The 6,633-nt window shown below is 43.8% G+C and overlaps 1 long non-coding RNA gene across 1 annotated transcript; it reads right to left on the bottom strand.

The window, feature by feature from the left end:
* Window positions 1–436: 436 nt before the first annotated feature.
* On the bottom strand, window positions 437–5,274 carry LOC125940072 (uncharacterized). Its single transcript, XR_007463316.1, has 2 exons — window positions 5,099–5,274; window positions 437–527 (listed from the first exon to the last, which is right to left on the bottom strand). It is a non-coding gene; the product is annotated as an uncharacterized LOC125940072 (long non-coding RNA).
* Window positions 5,275–6,633: the final 1,359 nt, after the last annotated feature.

Genomic DNA, 6,633 nt, shown 5'->3' with positions numbered 1-6,633 from the left:
ACTGCTTTTCGGCACAACCAAACCAAAGGGGGACCATTGATTTGTCCATATAGGAGCGACACCAATGAACCATTGTAGGAATAGGTTCCCATACCGGCTGGCTACCCTGTGCTGGGGAAAGGCGGTAAGGGGAATAAAAGCTAATAGATGGCCATGAATGCTCATATGCTGAAGCATGCACTCAATATTTGTAGAACTGATTTACATCCTCATTGGATCGTGTCAGTTAATCACCTAATAAATATATCCTTCGATTATGTTGCAGTATTCACTAAAACGTTTTTATCTCATTGCATCGTATACGTCATAAAGGTGTCATCCTAATATTAAACACATCCAGTAAAAACACTTCGCACTTACTGCCTCCAGACGGGTGCTGTCTTTGTCGCTGATAACAAACAAGAGTGTCTCCGCGAGAATGGAGCTTTTCTTGAGATTAAGTGTGATCTCTTCAGTGAGCCGCATTACCAAATTTTTCGTAGTCGTCCGCTCTTGCAGTATAGCAGGGTAGACAAATAATTCCTTGTCTGTTTGAATAAAGTCATGCAAGCACCAGTGAGTCTTCTAACAAGTTGTAGTTTGATGATTAGAACAAAAATTGAATACGTTTAATAATTCGGAGGCTTTTGCGTGCTGAAACGACAATCTGATTGTGAGGCACGCCGTAGCGAGGGACTCCAGAATAATTTTGACCACCTGGGGTTCTTAACATGCACATAAATCTAAGTACAAAGAGCGCTCCTTCGAAATTCGATCGACGAAGCCGGAATCAAACCGGCGACCTTGAGTTTAGCAGTGCAACGCCAATGCCACTAAGCTAACGTAGCAAGTACGCGAATATGCTGCCTGTAAAACGAATCTATCGGTTGTTAGGTTGGACGTAATGACACGCTGGCAACAGTTCTTGCCGGCTTTTCGACAGCACCAAATGTTTAGATGAATCTGTCGCAAGAATAGATAAAGATTTACGCTTATAATGTGTGACACATGTGTAAGTTGCACTCCCAATTGTGGGTCTGTACTCACAGTTGTACTCACAGTTGTGGGTCTGTACTCACAATATATCTGAGAATATTGTTTGGTTTTTATGCGGAATTTCTTACTTTCCTGTCCCTGCCATTTTTACTGGGTCGTGGTCCTAGTCAAGCCCGTGCAGCGGCTTTTTGACCACGGCCCTCAGCATCCAGAATGTTGGAATAAAGTTGATTTGATTTAAGTATGAAAAACACATTTTGCATATTTGGGCACCTTAGAGTACACTAACAATATTATCTCCGGTGTTACTGTTTTCTTCAGTGCTCATAGTGTTCTGAGCAAGGGAATGCCAGCGTACACAATGTGAAACAGGAAAATAAACATGTAGGATACAGAATAATTTGAAGGTAGGGCACCGCCTCCAGGGTGTACACTGCTCAACAATGGCAATTAAATCAAATCAAATCAAACTTTACTTTTATTTTGTTGAGATACAGATGTAAGGAGAGCGAAAAAGCTGTTTTATAACAATTGTACAATTTCGCAGCCGAGTGACAAATTTCTGAGCGCTAACGGCACATCGTTAAAAAAAAGAAAAGTAACACTTGACAGAAGACTATTACGATAACAGTAACACAATAACGTATACACACTGTTAAATGAGAGCGTACAGATAATACAGAGTTACAAATACTTTGGATAACTATCTGTAATGAAAATGAAACAAAATATTACTTTGAAACTTAAAACACCTTGAATACTAAAAAGACACAATTAAATACAATATATCTGAATCACAGCCCTGCAAAATAGAAAAACATACAAAACGCCTAGGTGTAAGGCAACGAAATACAACTAAAGAAATATCTAGATACAAAACTAAGGATTTGTCACTGAAACATACTGCGTAATACAAAATAAAACTGAGAATGAATTTTAAGTACTTCAAATCTGATAGTTATTTTTCGCTGTATGTAATTTGCGGATATCTTCGCATGAACAATAAAAAATTCATAAGCAAAAAGAAAGCCTCCACCAAGTGTTGGCGCTATAGAAGGCAAGGTCCCGCATTTTTGTTCAAACGATTCGAGGCTTCAAGTTACGATGCATTTATGAATACGGAGGTAAGTGTTGAGTACATTTCTCTCTTCTGACTCTTTTTCCTGTGTGTTAGTTGGTATCTTACTCGTATTTTATGCCACGCACAATTACGACGATGCGCATCGAGTCTCTGTCCTGCGACCGTCGAAGTCACTCGTTCAATTCTTCAGAGATCTCGAGCAGTCACGCATCTGTGTTGGGCGACTCTTTTCGGCTTGGGCCCCCAAACGCAGCTCGACATCGTGCGGCTCCTGGCGAGCACTTTACGAATCATGCATTTGGGCGAAACGGGCCTCGCAAGCTTGGGCGGGGTTGGCGCGTGCTCAACGTGCGTCGCCATCGGCGCGATTGCGTTTCCTGTCTTCAGTGTGAACAGATGCCTTTTGGCGAAGTGGCATGTTGCCGTTACAAATCCCTCAGCGGCAATTTATAGTCTGGCATTTTCAGAGTGCCAGGCAGAGAGTGGCCAGCGAATTCGGATACGTTCGGCCAGCGGCGCCAGAATTGCCGAAGGTTTTCCCCCTGTATAGTTGGGCGCGTTGAACGTGGCCCTCAGCAGCGCCGCAATCAGCTGTTGCCGCAGCGCATGCACAGTCTTCTGGGCGGACTTCGCCCGGGTTTGACGTGTCTGAAATATGGGTATGTAGTAACCATTCTCGAAAAATGAAAAACGCTCTTTCACGCCTTCAGAGTGGCATCAACAAGACAAAAAGCGATTCGCAGAATATAAAAATTAACGGTACGGGCGTAATTAGTGCCAATATAGTTGAAAATTTACCACACTGCGTCATAGCTCTGTGAGGTTGCGCCATCGTAGATAAGATATAGACATGTTGAGGCAAAGCCGCCGTACGGCAAGGCTCTTATAAAATGGAGCAAGATTGCTAGGAATAAGCAGAGCTTGTGTGAGGCAATGGTATCTGGAAGGCAGCTTCGGCGGCGCCCACACATTGAGAATTAGTTGCAGAGTTCGTAGAAATAAAAGTACGGGCGTCATAAGCACCAATATAGCCCAAAATTAGCCATGTGGTAACATAGATGGAGCTATCGCCGGGATCAGCCTACCTGGCCTTTTGAATCAAGAGAGAAAGCGTCAAGTAAGTGTAGATGCTAAAGGCGACAAGGTGGGCGTAATTGAGCTGAAATACGGTATGAATATCGCACGAAAGGAGTAAGGAATGAACACGAGAAATAGGCAGAAAGCGACACAATAGAGATATGTTATTGACATTTATTCGTAAAATCATTTGAATCGCCATGTTATACACCGATCTTGTGTTCTTTTATTGTAGGCCCTTGGTTGATTCACCATTTTTTGTATAGCAAGTAAACGAGTGAAAGTCGACGCGTGGCACCCGACGAATAAATACTCAAATAAGTTCATCTGAATATATAGGACGAGGAGGAAGAAAAAGACAGAAAGCACGGAGGTTAACCAGGATAATGTCCTCTTGGCTACCCTACACCGGGGCAATGGGAAAGGGGAACACAAATATAACAGGGAGAGAGAGGAGAGAAGGAAAGAAGGAAATCAGCGGTGAATTCGCTGACGCGCGCGGTATTGCACTATTAGTGAAACACGTTCACACAAGCTCATCGGCCTTCAGAAGCACAACAGTGCCTTCACCGCTTTATGGGCCTACGAGCGATGGGGTCGGTGTTCCAGCAGCACCTGCACGGAAAGCGGCCGATTGTTCAGTTTTTGTAGCGCGTTAGCAACTTTGTGTCATTTTGAGGCATATCGTGGACAGTGGCACAGCAGCTGGTCGATAGTTTGTTCGGTGCCGCAGACCTCGCGTGCTGCAGTGTGGGTCACTCCATTAATGTCTTTGTGAAGGCAACTCCTAACCAAAGGCGACAGAGAAGCGAAGCTTCACGCCGAGGAAGCCCGAATGGAGGTCGCAGTTGCAGTGAGGGGTTTAATTGATTGCGCCGAGCACATGATACATTTTAAAGATTTTTTTGTCATTGAAGTTTGTAACATACCAAGTGGCAAATATGCAGTGGCGCACGTTGGCGTCAAAAAAGTTCATCGACGAGCGGCAAATAACAAGTGATACCTACCCATTGACCGAAATTGCCATGAAAAAAAAAAAAAAAATCACCGGCGTTTACGCTACTCCGTCATGCAAAATATGAGCACAGCTCTATGTGTGTTGTCACGTCCCGATATGTTGAGGCATCGCACGTATCACCGTACCGACTGGCAGAGCCGCTAAACGCGGTGCTATACAATATAGACCGGCCACACAGTTGCCGCTTCCCCAGCAACTGCAGCCTACGCAACCGTAATCTTTACTGGGAAACGTTTGCGGCGAATGTTGTGCGAGAAGGCGAGCTTTCTGGTTCTCTTTTTTTCTTTCCCCGCTGGAGACAGAACAGAACAGACAGAACAGACAGAACAGACGGACGGACGGACGGACGGACGGACGGACGGACGGACGGACGGACGGACGGACGGACGGACGGACGGACGGACCCGAAAGTGCCTAGAGTTATCTAATCGAATTAAAAGCGATAAAGCAACGGTAGGAACAAGAACCACAGCGTCCCTCAATATACAATGAGAAAGGTAAATAAGGAACACTTTCATGAACAAACGCCTGTCACATGTGTTATTGTCACCCTACAATGCCACTAGCTGTCATCGAGAAACTTCAGTGCTATCCAAGTGCACTCTTACATGACTAGTGTTGGCTCCGTAAACTCTTTGAGATCAAACAGAGAAAAACAAGCGCTTGTTTATTTGCAAAGTTTTAGAGAACGGAGTAGTACAAGTCGTTTCATTAAATAGGGCTAGAACAGCAACAGTTGGATTTCCGGCAGCCACGGCCGCATTTCTAGGAGTACGAAGTGCAAAGATGCTCCTTTACTTAACGTTTGGCGCACGTTAAAGAAATTCTGGTGGTCTAAATTATTCGAGTCTTCCACTATCGCGTGCTGCATAATCATATCCTGATTTCGGCACGTAGAACCCCAGAATTATAAGTGAGATAATTGAACTACGCAACTTTACACCTACCGGCGTAAGAACATGTCGCCAATCGCAGGAACACGATGAGGGCTAGCATTCTGCATGGGTCCTCGCTCGCTATGCACACTACGGCAAGCTGAAGCACTGTGCGTGTGCGCCTCTGTAAACCTCATTATATACATGGTGCACTTCAAAAAAGAATGCTTAGTTTGAGTCTCCTTGTATTTCACGAGAAACTGTGGTACCGTTATGTACACGAGTAGGGCTAGATAAATCAATAGGCTTGTATGTCTTGAGACCTTTTAACAAAGCAGGGCTAGATGTGAAAATCATCTAACCCATCTCCCTCCTGTCAAGGAGAAAGATGAGTTTCAGCTGTTGGTGTTGAATGTCTAGAAAACACGTTGCTTTACCCGTCCGTCAACTCTTTCAGTGGGGAATGAAGCCCCATAGAGGCGGCGTTGATGCAACTGAACATTTAAACTTAGCTACAGACATGTGGTCTCCATAAGGTAACTATGACGTGCACTTATGCATGAAGACGGAGGAAGAGTGTCCACTCGGTTGTGTCAGGGATGCTTTACAGCACGTTGCATGAGGCTGAGAAATTTCACACATAGGTAAAAAAACATATTAGATGCAATTAGCTGAGTGAACATTAACAGAAAAGGATACTAAAAAAGAAAAAGGAACTGCGCCGCCTCGTGGGTTTGACATTTTCACCGTGAAAATGTAGCATCTATTCGACTGCACAGATCGCAGGATGCGTCTCAATTTAATTTCCAGCTAAGCGCTTTGCAAGCTGCATTTGCAACGTTCTCCCAGCGGCTGGCGCTTGTATGCCTTATACCTAACTAAGCGAACAACTAAACTCGCCTAATTCCTTGCTGTACTTTTTCTGGTTACCTGTAGGTAAAATAGCTGCAAGTTTTCGAGAAGCCTGGTACATCAAAAAATAATCAGAAAATTGTCAGATGCGAGTGTAGCGGTTGCCGCTTCAGTTAGGGCATTACTTTTACAACAGGTCTCTGTGAAAAAAGTGGACAGTGCGTTGTTCCTAAACAGAGCTCGGTTAAATTGGGCTGTTTGAAATGTGTATCCATATAAAATATATTAAGAACTGGCGGAGACGGGAGGAGACGACAAAAAAGGAGAAGAGAGCAGGGGTTACTGAAATTTGTTGTTTCGAAGGCATAGAATCCATAGGATGTCCGAATGGAAAATATTACAAAGCATGGACAATATTCATGGACAATATTACAAAAAATTCAACCATTCTCTGCAGATGATACCAACCGAATAATGTTAGCAGCCTCCTAAAGAAGTCTCCAGTATTGTGTTATCAGTAATATAGCGATTAGCACAGAATAATTAACCAACTTTTGTACGTATTGCTAAGTTTATGGCCTAGCTGTGAAATAATATTTCTAGAGCTAATCTAAAAACATAGTCTTTAAATGTGGGTGTCAAGCGTAACCGCTTACGTAGATTTCGCAATAGCTTAAAGGAAAGCCGCCATGGCGATTAAGCGTCAGCCCACGGTGGCTTTTTTAAGACATCATTTGCTTTGTTTTAGGCACGGA

This window comes from Dermacentor silvarum, chromosome 9 (assembly GCF_013339745.2).
Source record: "Dermacentor silvarum isolate Dsil-2018 chromosome 9, BIME_Dsil_1.4, whole genome shotgun sequence".
NCBI lineage: Eukaryota > Metazoa > Arthropoda > Arachnida > Ixodida > Ixodidae > Dermacentor > Dermacentor silvarum.
This window is presented reverse-complemented; position numbering and strand designations above follow the sequence as displayed.